This window comes from Hypanus sabinus, chromosome 12, assembly GCF_030144855.1.
Source record: "Hypanus sabinus isolate sHypSab1 chromosome 12, sHypSab1.hap1, whole genome shotgun sequence".
Lineage (NCBI taxonomy): Eukaryota > Metazoa > Chordata > Chondrichthyes > Myliobatiformes > Dasyatidae > Hypanus > Hypanus sabinus.
This window is the reverse complement of record NC_082717.1, coordinates 18,680,830-18,699,631: the sequence shown is the minus strand read 5'-3', so window position 1 is coordinate 18,699,631 and position 18,802 is coordinate 18,680,830. Positions and strand designations below refer to the sequence as shown.

Here is an 18,802-nt window from a genome sequence, read left to right as displayed (position 1 = left end):
GTCTTTTGGAGTTATTGATAGTGCATCAATATGCTTCATGACCAGCCTCTCAAAGAACTTCATCACTGTGGATGTAATAATCATCGAGGCAGGTTACCACATCCTTCCTGGTGTGGTGCAGGTAAAAGATGAAGTGAAAGATCACAACGTGGTAGATTGTGAGGTCATCTGATCACACAAGAGGTTCTGATAATAGAGGGACAGAAGCTGTCCTTGAGCCTGGAGGTATGCACTCTTAGGCTTTTGTATCTTCTGCCTGATGGGAGAGGGGACAGGAGAGACAATGTATGGGTCTTTGATTATGCTGGCTGCCTTACTGAAGTAATGAGAAGTATAGAGGGAGCGTATAGAGGGAAGGCTGGTTTTCAAGATGTGCTGAGCTGTATCCATAACTCTCTATAGTTTCCTGCGGTCACATGCAGAACAGCTGCCGTATCAAGTCATCGTGCAGCCAGATAGAATGCTTTCTATGGCGCATCAATGAACAGTGGTAAGGGTCGGTGGAGACATGCCAATTTGTTTTTAGAATGCTGAGGATGTAGAGGCATAGGCAGATTATCAGGGTTTTAACATATATGTGAGGAAGTGTGAGAGCATTCATGAAAGAAACAGTGTGAAGTAAATTAGATCACTTCTAGTGGTGGTGTGCTGAGGGAGCGTGAGTTGTGAGTGAAATGCGTTGGTTCTGTGGAGAATTACTTGTCCCCATTTCATACCTTGAAACAGTCAGTTGATGAAAAGACTTAAGGTGAACCTCCAGTGGAGTTTCAGGGGGAATTTCTTGTTACTGAGAGATTACAGGCTTCACTGGCTTGAAACGCTAGCCCCTAAGGTGCCTCCCTACACAGGTATTGCCAATCTGATCGATTATTGTTACATACAATACTCTTCAGTATGGAAGTTAAAATGTGGAACGCTGACCACTCAGTATTCAGCCAGAGCCAATCTATAGGCTTGCCTCAATCAAAATCAGTGTCTGGACGTGAAAGGCTTTTAAATATGTTTACCTGAAGAACCAATATGGCAAATGATTGAAGTGTCACAAAGAGCTGGTTTTCAGTGTCTCTCTTACAGTTCTCCACTGTTATCAGTGGAGACTTAAGAGACTGCAGCTACTGGATTCGCAACAAACAATCTGCTGAAGGAACTCAGTGGGGGGAGAGGAATGGTTAATGTTTTGTGCCAAAATCCTGCTGCGGGGTCCTAATGTCATGGTGGTCCCCGACAGGACTGGACCCCAGTCCAGAGGAATGGCACGGTGAGTGCTGGCAATGACTCAACCTTGGAGCTGAGGAACGGCAGACTCCCCGTGAAGAGATGGAAACAGGATATTAGACATAGGAATACCAACAGAGCACGGGAGGCACCAGTGAGCAGCTCCTCCGGACAAATCATTCTCCATGAACACAAGGACAAAACGAGAATCCCCTTCACAGAATCATGGGAATGCAAGAAACCTGTGCCAGTCACAATTAACTTGACAAGATTAAAGCAAAAACATCAGGGCTAGGACAAGAATTAATAAATACAAGTGCTTGAGAAATCTGAAACCCCAATGCTCCATGGCAAGCTGGAGTGGCCCACAGGCTTATGACATCTAAAGTAGGATTTTGACTGAAGCATTGAAAATTCTTCTCCTCCCACAGACGCTGCTCGACGCATTCAGCTCCTCCAGCAGCATGTTTATTGCTACTTAACAGTGAGCCTTGTTTTATTCAGGCTAACTTTAGTTGTCACACATACGCTGATGCATGCACTGAGAAGCATCTTCTGCATCAACAACCCAAACAGTCCGAGGATGTGTGCGGCGGGCAGCCCGCAAGCGTCGCCATGCTTCTGGCGCCAACATTACGTGCCCACAGCTCACCGTACGTCTTTGAAATGTGGAAGGAGACCCAGCAGACACAGGGAGAATGTACAAACACTTTACAGACAGTGGTGGGAATTGAACCTGGATCGGTAATCAATGGTGCTGTAAGTGTTGCACTAAGTATAATAACTCAGAAACTGTGCAGCTCCAGTGGTCGATGGCTGGGTTGAGCTCTTCTCTGTTCTTGGCAATCTATTGGCAAATGTTTTGTCACCATACGAGGAGACATCATCAGTGTGCTGCTCATTTCCGGTGTGTCGTCTGAAAGCTTGGCCTTTATATACTTATTGATCAGCTGATTAGTCATCAATATGGCGACTCAGTTGTGCCACGGGGTGGGGGGGGGGGGGGCGTCTCATCGCCAATTGGTTGCATAGCGAATTCTGCATCGTGGCCTGGAATTTTGCTCACACTGGCTTTTAAATGAGACAGAGGACTACGTGTCTGTTGACAGAGCTGTTTGCAGAAAACCACCGTTCTAGGAATTCTCTGGTATGCTGTGTGTTTGTTTGTGACATGACTTTCAGTGATGCCAATTGAATTTGTGCCCTTCTCGAGGTTCATGGGGAGAGACTAGGGAGAATTGGTCATGCTGCTTCGCGACCAGTTGATGTTCATGGATCTTTGTGGATAGTTTCCTCCCAGTTTGACCAATATAATATTTGTTGCAGTTCCCGCATTGGATTTTGTAGACCACATTGGTCTCATCCAATAGTTTGGCTTGTTCCTTTGTACTCTCCGCAATCTTGCTGCTGAGTGTCTATAGCTCAACCCACAAAGCATTTGTATCAACCTGATCCAGATTAAACTTTAACTCTTGTACGGATCTGCTTCCTTCTGTGAATGATAGATGAAGCCGTTTGTGTTTTATTTTTTGCAGATTTAATCTGTCATTTTAAAGCATTTTATTCACTTAATAGGCCCACTGAGGAAATTTTGCAACTGCTCAGGAATCTGGGGAATTGAAAGCAAAAAAAAAAAAAATGCATGTTTCCAATTATATCTGTAAGTACTTTGAAATGAACAGGCCTTGAAATACACACATAAACTTCAATTACTCTCTTGTTTGTCACAAGAATTCACCACTTCCCATTGCCCCTGTGAAACAATTTGGCCTATTTATGTAGACTTTAGTCATTGCCTGTCAGTGTACATTTAAGTTACGAGGCTGTCAGCAGGTAGCTTGTTAGTTTTGGTTGAGTGACACTGGAGTTCCAGAGGAACATATTTATGCAGAAGACTACATTTGGAAGTCTAATATTGAAGGGAAGGCGCCAGATATTTAAAACCATGGAGGCACAGTGACAAGAATATTGGGCAGTCAACCCACTGCAAATTCAGTGAAAGAAAGACTCATATTGTTACGGTGCCCTTGACGCCCTGTGTGCATTACACAGGGCTCTGCAGCTAATGAAGTATTTTAGTACGTAGTGTTGTAATGCTGCTGCCTGGAAATTTGCACACTCCGCAGCTGGAAACATGTTCTGTTGTGTGGTGAGAGATACCCTTCACCTGATACATGGGGAGTTGGGGCATTATTTCCCCCTGCTCTGCTTTGAAGTAGCACCATGGGATTTGAGAGCTTTGGCCCTAATCCGAAATACAGCACTTCTGACACTGTGGCACTCCCCTAGTGTGGTGTGAGGTTTTCGTGAGCTGGCTCCATCCGATCCTGCATCTCTGTGAAGTATCACCAGAGCAGATCAAATCATCCCTTCAGTATGATTTTCATTTGCACGGTGTGTCTTCTTTTGCACATTGTCTGTCAGTCTTTGTCTGGTCGGGAATGACTTTTCATAAAATTCTTTAGTTTTTCCTTTTTCCTGTGAATGTCTGCAAAAAAATGATTCTCAAGATAGTGTATTGTTGTACATTAATAAGATATTTATTTTGAACTTTCAAATTTAAAGTGCGAGTGGAAGTTAAGAGTTACAGACAAGTGGACTCTTCCCTGAAATAACCTTTCTCATGCGACTCTCCAACATCTGTCCCAATGTCCTACACAGCTGGTGAGGGGAACGTTTTCAACTGAGCCCCCAATCCTTCAGATTTTCCTGGGTGTTGCTCCAGATATCTAGCATCTGCTGAATCTTCTGTGAAACGTGTGAGGGTGATCAGCAAGTAGGCAGTTTCTCAAATTAGCCTAATGTTATTCAAAGTACTTACAAGGGCATGTGACCCTGAATAAATGGAACAGAGTAGTCCACATGACTATTCTCTACCATTTACTAAGCTCGTGGCAGAACCTTAACGTAAACCACACTTTTCCAACCAAGTCCCAAAGGCCTATGTCAAATAATTTAGCAGTCTTACTCATATAGCAGTGCACTTCGTGGACAATTTATTAGGGGTGGAAGGTACGTAATAAAATAGCTTCTGAGTGTATCTCAGTATGTTTATGTTCTTCTGCTGTAGCTCATCCACTTCAAGGTTTTGTGCATTCAACGTTGCTCTTCTGCACATCACTGTTGTAACACACGGTTATTTGAGTTCCTGTTGTTTCCTCCCAGCTTGATCCAGTCTGGCCGTTCTCCTCTGATCACTCTCATTAACAAGGACCTTTTGCACACAGGACCACTGCTCACTGGAGTTTTTTCTTATCTTTTGGCACCATTCTCTGTAAACCCTGGGGATGGTTGTGGATAAGAATCCCAGAGGATCAGTAGTTTCAGAGATACTCAAATCACCTGGTCTGGCATCAACAATCATTCCATGGTCAAAGTTACTTAGATCACATTTCTTCGAACACATTCTGATGTTTGGTCTGAATGACATCTGAACTTCTTGACCATGTCTGCTTGCTTTTATGCATTGAGTTGTTGACACAAGATTGGCTGATACGATATTTGCATTACTAACTAGGTGTAGAAGTGTACCTAATATAGTGGTCACAGAGTGTGAGTATGACCTACAATGGGCATTTTCTTTATTAGTCAAACACTGTGGAAAATATTTATAAGCACATGTGACTATACGCAAAAGGAGCGGAGTAGTCCACATGATCCTTTTTCACCTTCTATGGCTGATTTTGACACTTACCCAACCATTTCCCAAATCCCCGACTTAAACAATTTAGTAATCTCACCATCATATATGCTCATTGTTAGAATGCCCATAGCCACCAGAACTTTCATGGATTCAGAACGTTCTGAATGGAAAGAACTTTGTTAATCTCAGCCTAAGATGGTTCATCCCTGATCCCAGAGTCACCAACAGCTAGGGAGGTGTCTTCTCAGAACCTATCCTGACAAACTACCTAGGAACTATATAAGTTTTAGTGGGTGGATGAGTGGACATATGTCTCTACCAGAGAAGGTGCAAGGAACTCCTTCCCTCTGCTAGCCTGCAGGTCACCCTTGGGCAAGGTGTAGCATCTACTTAGATCCCAGTCAAGGTCACATGAAGCCGTGGCAGCAGGTGGTGGGTGGCTTTATGAGTAACTGGTTATGCGACCACTGATGCCAGGCAAACAATCTCTGAAGAGTATAGAATGGCTGGGGTTACCCATCTTGTGAAAATGCTTCCCAGAAAGCAATGACAAACCACTTCTGTAGAAAATTTTGCCGAGAGCAGTCATGGTCATAGACCATAATTGTCTACATCATACAGCACTGCAATTAGGATGATGATGATGATGATATTTTAAGGAGATCAAGTTTATATTTCTGAACACCAAAGAATATGAAATTAAAGCAGAAAGTACCTGGTATGTTTGGTTCATCCCATGGAGAGAAACAGAGTTAACATTTCAGTCCATGGTCTTGAAGAAATGTTATTGAACTAAATATTAACTTGGTGTCACTCCCCACAGAAGCTGCCTGGCCTGCTGAATTCTTTGTGTGTTTTTAGTTTTCATTTGAGATTTCCACCATTTTGATTTTGGATTATGCTCGCATTTTCCCCAGGTCTTTACATTCCTTGCATGTGAAGACTAAAACTCGCAACAAAGCTCCAGGTGTTGTCTTATCTTTATTATCCCAGCAAGGCTCCTTTATTGATAATGCACCTACCCCTGGATTTAGGCTAACATAGCATTTACTTAACCAACGCACACAAAATGCTGGTGGAACGCAGCAGGCCAGGCAGAATCTATAGGAAGAAGCACAGTCGATGTTTCAGGCCAAGACCCTTCGTCAGGATGACCCCTAAACGGCCCAAAACGTCGACTGTACTTCTTCCTATAGATGCTGTCTGGCCTGCTGTGTTCCACCAGCATTCTGTGTGTTTTGCTTAAATTTCCAGCATCTGCAGATTTCCTTGTGATAGCATTTACTTTCCTAATTACTTGACAGTGCAGTATGTTTCTGTATGAGTTTCCAAAATCCGGCATAGAACAGGGAACAGAACAGCTCAGGAACAGTTCTTCATCCCAAGATATCTGCTGCATGATTAAAGTATCCAAGTTTGAATTAGGTTTACAATTACATCATGAAATGTTTTGTTTTGCAGCAGCAGTACAGTGTAATGCATAAAGAGTATAAGTTACTGATGTGTATTTAATATTTAAATAATATTTGAGTAATCTGGTACATATATTGGTTGATTAAACATTCTTGTTTATTTAATTGCTGGTTATATGTAAAAATATGTTAAGTGCATACATTATCATGCTACCACATGATACATAGCTACCGCACTTAAAAATAAACTCAAAGCTAAACCGGCATTCCTGGACTCCTGTGTTTTCCCTCAAATTAGTTTAATGCTTTGAAGTTACAAAACATTAACAGTTACAATAAGTAATATATATATGAAAAATTAAGTAGTGCAAAACAAGAACAAATTACTGTGGCAGCATCTCAAAATATTGAGGCATTCACTCAGAGGGTGGTGAGACTGCAAAAGAGCTGCCAGCACAAGTAGTGGAAGTGAATTTGATTTTAACGTTTATGAGAAGTTTGGATAGGTACATGGATAGTAGGGAAATGGGATGTTATGATCTGGGTGTAGGTTGATGGCACTGGCCAGTTTAAATAGTTTGGCATGGACTGGATGGACCAAAGGGCCATCTATGCTGCAGATTTCTATGACTCTATGACTGTAGGATTCATGGACCGTTCAGCAATCTGACAGTGCAAGGGAAGAAACTGTGTTTAAAATGTTGAGTGTGCATCTTCAGGCTCCTGTACCTCCCTTTGAACACCTACATTACATGAGTGTGGAGAATCTGTGGGATTATTTGCCACAGGCAGCTGTGGAGGCCAAGTCTGTATGTATTAAGGCAGAGTTTGATAGATTCTTGACTGGTCAGGGCAAGAAGGGATAAGGGGAGAAGGCAAGAGTATGGGGCTGAGAGGAAATTGGCCAAATGGCCTAATTCTGCTCCTATATATTATGGTCTTATGGTCTATTCTTACCACTTTGAAAAATACCCTTTTATTCCAATGTTCCTGTCAAAATAAATAATTGAATGCATTTAGGAAAGATAATGTCCAGCTTGAGAAGGTGCAAAAGTGATTTACATGAACACTATCTGGACCAATGGCTGTGTGTTATAGGGAGACATTGGTCCTGTTACAGCTCTACTTCTTGGAGCATATGTGAATAAGAGGCAACCTCACAGATGTTTATAAAATCATGAGGAGCATGAAAATGGTAGACAGTCATAGCCTTTTCACCAGGGTTGAGGTCTTCAAAACTAGAGGTCACAGATGCAATATAGCAGAGGAGAGATTTGAAAGAGACTGGAGCGTCAACTCCTCCACACAGAGTGTAGTGAGTGCCTGGTATGAGTTGCCTGAGGAAGTGATCAAAGTGGGAATAATTGCACCATTTAAGAGGCAGTTGGACAGGTATGTGCAGGGGAAGGACTCCACGGCCAATGGTGTAGTGGCATCTGCACCGAATCTCAAGGCAAGAGGCCCCGGGTTTGAATCTGGCCAGCTCCTTGCTTGCTTTCCATCCATGCTAGGCTGAGGGTCGAGGTAGCAACTCAGCCTCATAAAAAACAGGCACGTGCTAAAGAAATGGCAAGGTTGCTGCCCAATGCATCACAAGACATGGAGAGGGACACCAACAATGCTCTTCACTTTTAACCCAATGCAGTATCTTTGCATCCTTCTCTTCACTTTTATCCCACCTAGACTTGCATCATCAATGACCTTGGATAAATTATAAACTCTCTCTTTGAAGTAGATAGTATTGATTGTAAACAGCTGAAATACAAACTAATTAATTAATTACAACATGTCTCTCAAAGAAGATCCTTTATTATTCATAATTTTTCTCTGTTAACCAATCCCTTGATTGCATAAGACCTACCTTTACTTAATAACCTCTTGTGCAGTGAATTAATCAATCATTTTTGAGAATCCAGATACATGACAACAAGTTTCTCCATTTCTCCCTGCTACTGACATTCTGAAGTATCTTGAGATGTGACTGATAGAGGTATATAAGATAATAAGAGGCATAGATTGAATGGACAGCCAACACCTTTTTCCCAGGGTGGAGAGGCCGTAATTTTAAATTGGATGAATATATAGGGGAGATGTAAGAGGTAGGTTTTCTCCACAGAGGGTGGTAAATGCATGGATTGAGCTGCCAGAGGTGGTAATAGGAGCTGGTATATTATAGAGATTTAAGAAAACCCTTGCCACATGACTGAAAGAAAAATGAAGAGCTTTATGTGAGGTAAGAATTAGATTAATCTTGGAGTAGATTAAAAGCCTAACATCTTGGGCCGAAGAATCTGTATTGTGCTGTACTGTTCTATGTTCTATATCTTCCACTTCATAAAAGCAAATGGACCTTGCCAAACCATTCCAAATTAGGAACCAAGAAAGGGGACAAGACTTTATGAAGGTATGAGAAGCATGATGCATTTACCCCTTAGCTGAACTCCCACACTTCCATGAGTTAAACTGCCTCTTTGAGGCTTTGAAAGAGCCTCATGTCCCCCAAAACATTTGGTCCCCCTCTTTATTCCACTTCAGCATGCTCTGGATCATCGATGAAAGAAAACAATATTTGACATTCTCATGATTGTATGCCCCTCCTCCTTCCCTTTATTCTGTGGTCCACTCTCCTCTGCTATCATATTCCTTCCTCTTCAGCCCTTTACCTTTTGCACCTACCAGCTTCTCCTTTTATATTCCCCTCCCACACCCATCCAGCTTCCCCTCACTTGGCTTCACCAATCATCTTCCAGCTTGTACTCCTTCTGCTCCCCTCACATTCTTATTCTGGCTACTTTTCCACTTCCCTTCCAGTCCTAATGAAGGATTTCAGCTCAAAATGTCTACTGTTTATTCCTTTCTGTAGATGCTACCCGACCTGCTGAGTTCCTCCAGCATTGTATGTTGCTCTGGATCTCCAGCGTCTGTAGAATCTCTTGAGTTGGTTTTTTACTTCAGTGTGGAGACAATTATTTAGACAACCTGCAGTCACATCACCCACTGGGAAATAAGAGCCATTAGGAAGCAGAGGAGAAATGAGCTAAAAAGTGCTGAGTCATTAGCAGTCGCCCGTGAACGGCTTAATGTGCTGCTACTCTCATCTGGATGATTAAACTGCATTCTGGCCAAAGTGTTGCTGGCTAATCAAATGCAAACGATCTTTTGATAGACTCGAAGTAATGACGTCAGGGACATTAATCGCACAGTGGGAATACCATTACACGATAAAGACCGGGAAGACCAGTCAAAGACATCAAATGAAAGCAATTACCTTTGATTTTTGTACACAAGTTGCAGACATACTGGTAGATTACATGGGCACATTCCTCATCTCAGAGCTGGATGGTTTTCAAGATGCCGTAGTTTATTATACTATCTTCAACATTTACCTTTGTCAACCGTCTGGATAATCCTTCCCACAGGGTTTAACACGGCTCAGCAAGCAGGGTTGTATTTCCAATCACTTTCCAGAGACTTAAGCGCAAGCAGTGATTGTACTGTACTGAGGGAGTGCAGCATACACTCCAGAGCATTATTTCATATAAAGTGCTAATTTGAGTCCCTGTTTGCTTAGAATCAGAATCAGTTTTATTATCACAGACATATCTATTGAAATTAGTTGTTTTGCATCAGCAGTACAGTGCAATATATAAACATGACTGGTAAGAATTGTTTCTTCATTATGTGCTGTGTCACTTGACATGGGCAATCATAGTCTTTCCATGACTATGGTTGTTTTTTTTTTGCAAATCTTTCTGCAGAAGTGGTTTGCCATTGCCTTCTTCTGGGCAGTGTCTTCACAAGACGGTTGACACCAGCCATTATCAATACTCTTCAGAGATTGTCTGCCTGGAGTCAGTGGTCACATAACCAGGACTTGTGAAATTCACTAGCTGCTCATACGACTGTCCACCACCTGCTCCCATGGCTTCACGTGACCCTGATCCATTGGGGTGGTGGGATAAGCAAGTGCTTCGCCTTGCCCAAGGGTGACCTGCAGGTGAGCAGAGGGAAGGAGCACCTTACATCTCCTTTGGTATAGATGTATCTCCAACCAGCCACTCAACCAATAAGAATATATAAGATCTAAATAAATAATGCAAAACAGAGCAAAAATAGTGAGCCATAAACACATAAGATTCCATAGTCACTGAAGATCCAGAGGAACACACACACAAAATGCTGCAGAAACTCTGTGGGTCAGGCAGTATCTATGAAGAAGAATAAACAGTTGACATTTTGGGCCGAGATCCTTCATCAGTACTGATGATACACGTCAAACATTTATTCTTTTGCGTAGATGTTGCCTGATCTGCTGAGCTCCTCCAGCATTTTGTATGTGTTACTATGCAAAATAATGAGGTAGTGTTCATGGGTTTGTGGACCATTTAGAAATCTGACGGCAGAGGAAAAAAGGTTGTTCCTAAAATATTGAATGTGTATTTTCAGGCTCGTATACTTCCTCATTGATGGTGGTAATGACAAGAGGGCATATTCTAGATAGCGAGGGATATTTTCATCCTGGATGATAGAAAGAGATTCCATGATAATGATAATTTTGTCCCCAGGGACCTAGCAAGTATACATCTTTCAACTAAAAACTATTCTCACCTTTCTCACACTGTTGCCTGGGGGATATTCACTATTTTCTGGGAGATGCAACTCCTATAAACCTCAATTACAAATGATCACCCCTTTATCTTGTAACAACGTCCCCAGTTCAAGACTCTCCTAAAGACTAAGTGTTTCTTTCCCAACAGGACACAGCTGGCTTTGCAACTATCCAATATTCTTGTGTCAATATTATTCATGAAATTCCAGATCATTAATTGAATTCAAACTCAACAGCTACTGCAATGGGTTCATGCAACAAAAACTATACAGTCGATCACTCAGTGTCTGTTGGGAGAGAAACAGGGGCCATTTTAAGGTTGTTGATCTTGCATCTGAGGAAAGGTTGTTCACTTGAAAGCCCAGGCCTCTTCCTGTTTCCACAGATTCTGCCTGACCTGTTGAGCTTTTCTGGCATCCTATATTTTTATTTGATATATTGGGATTTTATTTCCCATGTTAAACCAAAGGGAGAATCTGAAAAGATCTTCATCAACTGTTTTGAGGCATTTAATTAGTATTGTTTCTCCAGTAATTTGATTGCTGGATGATTGCTTGCTCTGCAGAACGTTGAACAAATCTCCTTAGGGACCTGCTCTTCCTGTACACTGCCTCCCCTTTTTGTGATTAGCTGTGCTGTGTGAATATAAAATCAGGGTCAGTCGAGTATGACACGTTGCTAGACACATAAAGATTTACACAGGTGGACTTCACGTGCCTGAATCTTCAACTTTACAATCAGAGATCTAAAACTCCTGTATTATAGATATTAATATCCATGTTAAATGATTTATGAATCTCCTTTTTATTATTATGCAAGATATATTATCACTATAATGCTCCTGGGTTAGAATGAAGATTGTTACATGGTGCAGACTTTTTTTCTTTCTTATGATGATGAATAGCCACGGGAAGACAGAAATCCAGCAGGTATACAGTACGTATAAATATACTTATTGCCCACTTTATCAGGTACACCTGCTTGTTAATGCAAATATCTAATCAGCCAATCATGTGGCAACAACTCAAGACATAAAAGCACTGGTTTGAGTATCTCAGAAACTGCTGGTCTCCTTGGGGTTTTCATGCTCAACTATTCCCAGAGAATGGTGCGAGAAACAAGCGCAGCAGTTCCGTGGGTGGAGAATGAGTGAGGTCAGAGGCGAATGGCCAGACAGCTTGAAGCTGACAAGAAGGTGACAACATTCAAATAACCATATGCTACAACAGTGGTGTGCAGAAGAGCATCTCTGAATGCACAACACGTCAAACCTTGAATTGGATAGGCTACAGACACAGAAGACCACAAACATACAGAAATGCACTCACTGGCCACTTTGTTAGGTACCTCTTGTACCTAATAAAGTGGCCACTAGGTATATAATCATACAAGATATATGACTGCTATAATGCCCCTGTGTTAGAATGATGTATAATGCATGGGGCAGTGTTCTTTCTCCTTATGAGGATGTAGGCTGACCAGGGGAAGAGCTTCCAGCAACTATATTTATAAATATGTAGTGACACTGATAGAGGAGTGATGGGCAAATTGGTTGCAATGCTTAAAATATTTAAACTCCGACTAGTTATCCAATCAAAACCTCCTGGATTGAAGTCGAACCTCAGAGACACCCATTCATTGGACAGATTTTCTAACCTTCCCATGTTTTTCTCATGTAATCCTGGCTGAAAATGGTCTGACGGTACAGCTGACTGAGACTGATGTTAGCCCTGGGCAGAAAATGCTCTCTAGCTTGCGACAATTGCATTCTTAAATACATTTTGAATTGAAATATGTACCATGTACTTTAGCGGTGAACTATCTCTGTTATAAAATTCAGAATCCAATTTCTCGGGAATATAATCAAGTGTTTCTTTTTATTATTTTTGACTCATATTTCTTTTCTCCTTTCCCTTAGAAAATCATTTAATTTTTATCAGGAAAATTGTGTCATGTTTCACATTGTTCCTTCTTAATGGAGGGACAATAGGTCCTGATCTCCCCAGGAAAGTTAGTGAATGAATGTGAAAAATCTCATTCAATGTGATTAGGGTATGTTGTACAAATATGTGTTGCATAACCACAGTGCTGTCGGTCTCATCCACAACATAGAACTTAACAGTACCAAACAGGCTTGTGCTGAAACAGGAATCAGATCCAGAATCAGGTTTGTAGAAGTAAATTCATTATCAAAATACATATATACAATCCTGAGATTTGTTTTCTTGTGAGCATACTCAATAAATCCATAAGAGGAAAATAACCATAATAGAATCAGTGGAAGACAGCACCAACTTGGACGTTCAACCAGTTTGCAAAAGACAACTGTGCAAAGACAAAGAGAAGGAAGTAACAAAAATAAATAAATAAATGATAAATATAGGGAACATGAGATGAGAAGCTCTTGAAAATGAGTCCATAGGTTGTAGGAACAGTTCAATAATGGGGCAAGTGAGGTTGAGTTAGTTATCCCCTCTGGTTCAAGAGCTTGATGGTTGAGGGGTAATAGCTGTTCCTGAAGCTGGTGATGTGAGTCCTGATGGTCCTGTAACTTCTTCCTGATGGCAGCCATGAGAAGAGAGCATGTCTTGTATGATAGAGATCCCTGAAGATGGACACTGCTTTTCAGCGACAAAGTTTCCGTAAGATCATAAGATACAGGAGCAGAATTAGATATTCAGCCCATCGAGTCTGCTCTGCCCTTCTATCATGGCTGATCCTGGATTCCACTCAACCCCATACACCCCATACCCTTTGAAGCCCTGACCAATCAGGAAATGATCAACTGCTGCTTTAAATATACACACGGACTTGGCCTCTCCCACAGTCTGTGGCAGAGCATTCCACAGATTCAAGACTCTCTGGCTAAAAGATTTCCTCCTTACCTCCGTTCTAAAAGGTCACCCCTCAGTTTTGTAGCTCTGTCGTCAAGTTCTGGACACCCCACCACAGGAAACATCCTCTCCATATCCACCCTATCTAATCATTCGGCAGCTTTCAATGAGATTCCCCCCCTCCCCCCCATATTCTTCTAAAATCCAGTAGTACAGGCCCAAAGCTGCAAAACATTCTTCATATGTTAACCCCTTCATTCCTGGAATCATCCTCATGAACCTCCTCTGGACTCTCTTCAATGACAACACATCCTTTCAGAGATATGGGGCCCAACACTGTTGACAATACTCCAAGTGCAACCTGACTAGTGTCTAATAAAGCCTCAGCATTATCTCCTTGTTTTTGTATTCTATTCCACTTGGAAATAAATGCCAACATTGCATTTGCCTTTTTTTACCTGTAAATTAATTTTCTGGGAGTCTTGCGTGAGGACGCTTAATTCCCGCTGCACCTCTGATGTTTGAATTTTCTCCACATTTAGATAGTAGTCTGCACCATAGTTCCTTTTACAGAATGCATTATCATGTATTGCATTTCCCAACACTGTACTCCATCTGCCACACTTCTTGCCCATTCTTCCAGTTTGTCTAAGTCCTGCTGCAATCGCATTGCTTCCTCAGCACTACCTACCCCTCTAACTATCTACATATGATCCGCAAACTTTGCCAGAAAGACATCAATTCCATTTTCTAAATCACTGACAATGTGAAAAGTAGTGGTCCCAATACTGACCCCCTGAGGAACACCACTAGTCACTGGCAGCCAACCAGAAAAGGGGCCCCCTTTTATTTCTACTCGCTTCCTCCTACCTGTCAGCCATTCCTCTTTCCTGTAACACCATAGAATTTCATTTTTTTAAGCAGCATCATGTGTGGCTCCTTATCAATTGCCTTCTGAAAATCCAAGTAAATGACACCCACTGCCTTTCCTTTGTCCACCCTACTTGTTTCTTCCTCAAAGAACTCTTAACAGATTTGTTGGGCAAGATTTCCCTGCACAGAAACCATGCTGACTTTAACTTATTTTATCATTAGTCTGTAAGTATCCCCAAACCTTTAAAACTTTTTGTTTGCTGAGCACTCTTTCCTTTGTAATAGCAGTGGCACTCATTCCTGCTCCCTGACAGTCACAGACCTCTGGCACACTGCTAGTTTCTTCCTCAGTGAATACTGAACGTCAGATAGTGGAGAGCTCCCCTGTGGCCGTCCTTCTCAACGGTAAGTACTCCATTTTGACTACGGTTGTGGGGGGGGGGGGGCAACAGCAGCCTTGCCTCTGGCACTGAGTCGGGACTGTAGCTCACAAGGGTAGGGAACTGACGGGGTTGGCAGCAGTAATAGGGACTCTATAGTCAGCGGGACAGATAAGCGATTCTGTGGACATGAAAACGAATCACAGATGGTAGTTTGCTTCCCAAATTCTGAACGCGTTCACAACACCCTGTAAAGGGAAGGTGAAAAGCCAGAAGTCATGGTACATATGATTCCAATGACACAGGTAGGAAAAAGGGAGGAGGTCCTGCAAAAAGACTACAGGGAGTTAGGACAGAAGCTGAGAAGCAGGACCTCAAGGAAGTAATCTCGGGATTGCTGCCTGTGCTCCCCAACAGTGAGGACAGGAATAGAATGAGGTGTGGGATAAATGCATGGCTGAAGAATTGGAGCAAGGGGGAGGGATTCAGATTTCGGGATCATTGGGACCTCTTCTGGGGCAGGTGTGAGCTAGACAGAAGGTGCAGGTTGGAATCCAAGGGGGACCAAATTTCTTATGGGCCGATTTACTAGAGCTGTTTGGAAGTAGTTTAAACTGATATGGCAGGGGATGGGAACCAGTATGATTAGAGCTGAGGCTGAGCCAGCACGTTTTCAAGTAGACAGTGGAGGTAAGATGAATGTAAGGAAGGACAAGCCAGTAATTGGGTACAAATGCAAACAGAGCAAAGAATTAAATTGTACCACAGAGGCAAAATTCAAAATGGTGAAGAATGCAGGACTGAAGATGCTGTATTTAAATGCACATAACATTCAGAATAAGGTGGACAAACTTGTGGCGCAATTAGAGATTGGTTGATTTGATGTTGTGGGCATCACTGAGTTGTGGCTGAAAGAAAGCTGTGATTGGGAGCTTAACATCAAAGGATATACTTTTGTATCAAAAGGATAGGCAAGAAGGCAGAAGCGGTGGTGTGGCTCTGTTGGTAGGAGATGGACAATAGACAATAGACAATAGGTGCAGAAGTAGACCATTCGGCCCTTTGGGCCTGCACCGCCATTTTGAGATCATGGCTGATCATCTACTATCAATACCCGGTTCCTGCCTTGTCCCCATATCCCTTTATTCCCCCATCCATAAGATAACTATCTAGCTCCTTCTTGAAAGCATCCAGAGAATTGGCCTCCACTACTTCCGAGGCAGTGCATTCCAGACCCCCACAACTCTCTGGGAGAAGGTTTTTCCTTAACTCTGTCCTAAATGACCTACCCCTTATTCTCAAACCGTGCCCTCTGGTACTGGACTCTCCCAGCATCTGGAACATATTTCCTGCCTCTATCTTGTCCAATCCCTTCATAATCTTATATGTTTCAATCAGATCCCCTCTCAATCTCCTTAGTTCCAGTATGTACAAGCCCAGTCTCTCTAACTTCTCTGCATAAGATAGTCCTGACATCCCAGGAATTAACCTCGTGAATCTACGCTGAACTTCCTCTACAGCCAGGATGTCCTTCCTTAACCCTGGAGACCAAAACTGTACACAATACTCCAGGTGTGGTCTCACCAGGGCCCTGTACAAATGCAAAAGGATTTCCTTGCTCTTGTACTCAATTCCCTTTGTAATAAAGGCCAACATTCCATTAGCCTTCTTCACTGCCTGCTGCACTTGCTCATTCACCTTCAGTGACTGATGAACAAGTACTCCTAGATCTCTTTGTATTTCTCCCTTACCTAACTTTACACCATTCGGATAATAATCTGCCTTCCTGTTCTTACTCCCAAAGTGGATAACTTCACACTTATTCACATTAAACATCATCTGCCAAGTATCTGTCCACTCACCCAGCCTATCCAAGTCACCCTGAATTCTTCTAACATCCTCATCACATGACACACTGCCACCCAGCTTAGTATCATCAGCAAATTTGCTGATGTTATTCTCAATGCCTTTATCTAAATCGTTGACATAAATCGTAAACAGCTGTGGTCCCAATACCGAGCCCTGTGGCACCCCACTAGTCACCACCTGCCATTCTGAGAAACACCCATTACATCTTTAGAAAGAAGAGACATAGGGTCAGAGAATGTTGAATTATTGTGAGTGGAGTTAAAAAACTACAAGGGTAAAAAAAAACCATTATGGGAATCATATATAGGCCTCCAAATAGTAACCAAGATGAATGGTTGAGATTGCAAATGGAGCTGGAAAACGCATGTTATAAGAGTAACAACACAAATTTAACAGGGGACTTCAATATGCAAGGGGATTGGCAAAATCAGACTGGTGTCAGATTGTAAGGGAAGGAATTCATTGAATGCCCACGAGATGGATTTTTAGAGTAGCTTGTGCTTGAACCTACTTGGGTTAAGCCTATCTTAGATTGAACATTGTGTAATAACCCTGATCTTATTAGGGAGCTTAATACAAAGGAACCCTTAGGAGGCAATGATCATAATATGATTAAATTCATACTGCAACTTGAGAGGGAGAGGATAAATCATATCTGTCGATAGTACAGTAGATTAAAGGGAATTACAGAGGTATGAGGGAGGAGCTTGCCCAGGTGGATTGGAGGAGGATACCGGCGGGGATGGGCAGAGCAGAGATGCTGAAGTTTCTGTGAGCAGTTCACAAGGCACAGGATAGATATGTCTAACAGAAGAAGTTCTGACATGGAAGGGGTAGGCAACTGTGGCTGACAAGGGAACTTAAAGACTGTTTAAAAGCCAAGGAAAGGGCATATAAGGTAGCAAAAATGAGTGGGAAGTTGGATCAGGAACAAGAGAAAATCTGCAGATGCTGGAAGTTGGAGGATTAGGAAGCTTTTAAAATCCAACAAAAAGCAACTAAAAAAGCTCTATGAAGATAAAATGAAATATGAGGGCAGACTAGCCAATAATATAAAACGGGATGCCAGAAGTTTTTTCAGTTATATAAACAGTAGATGTGAGGTGAGAGTTGATATTGGACCACTTAAAAGTGATGCTGGTGCAGTACTAATGGGGGACTAAAATGGCAGATGAACTTGATGGGTAGTTTGCATCTGCCTCCACTGTGGAAGACTCTAGCAGTGTGTCAGAGGTCCGTGATTGTCAGGGAACAGGAGTAAGTGCCATTGCTATTACAAAGGAGAATATGCTATGCAATCTCAACAGTCTTGATGTGGATAAGTCACCTAGAGCAGACGAACTAGATCCCAGAGTCTTGAGAGAGGTTACTGAAGAGATAACGGATGTATTAGTCATGATCTTTCAAGAATTACTTGATTCTGGCATTGTCCGGGAGGACTGGAAGTTTGCAAATGTCACTCCACTCTTTAACAAGGGAGGATACACAGAAGGGCGGAGGGGTAGGTGGTGCTGAGGAAGCAACGTGATTGCAGCAGGACTTAGACAACTTGGATGGATGAGCAAAAAGGTGGCTGATGGAATCCAGTGTTGGGAAATGTGTGATAAAGCATTTTGGTCAAAGGAACAATAGTGCAGACAATTCTCTAAATAAAGAGAAAATTCAAACATCAGAGGTGCAGAGGGACTTAGGAGTCCTCAGGCAAGACTCCCAGAAGATTAACTTGCAGGTTGAGTCTGTGGTAAAGAAGGCAAATGCAATGTTGGCATTTATTTCAAGGGGAATAGAATATAAAAACAAGGAGATAATACTGAAGCTTTATAAGACACTAGTCAGGCTGCTCTTGGATTATTGTCAACAGTTTTGGGCCGCATATCTCAGAAAGGATGTGTTGTCATTGGAGAAAATCCAGAGGATGTTCAGGAGGATAATTCTAGGAATGAAGGGGTTAAATTTGAGGAGCGTTT

General features: G+C 42.2%; 1 protein-coding gene across 3 annotated transcripts in view; it reads left to right on the top strand.

Annotated features, from left to right (window-relative positions):
• Positions 1 to 18,802, top strand: part of LOC132402453 (uncharacterized) — a 94,532-nt gene that overhangs the window by 69,609 nt on the left and 6,121 nt on the right. For 2 of the 3 annotated variants that reach the window (XM_059985304.1, XM_059985305.1), the window contains exon 2: positions 14,872 to 14,991. The exons of the other annotated variant lie outside the window; for it this stretch is intronic. The gene's annotated coding sequence lies outside the window, so the exon portion shown is untranslated. The remainder of the gene's footprint in view (positions 1 to 14,871; positions 14,992 to 18,802) is intronic. 3 annotated transcript variants of the gene reach the window in all.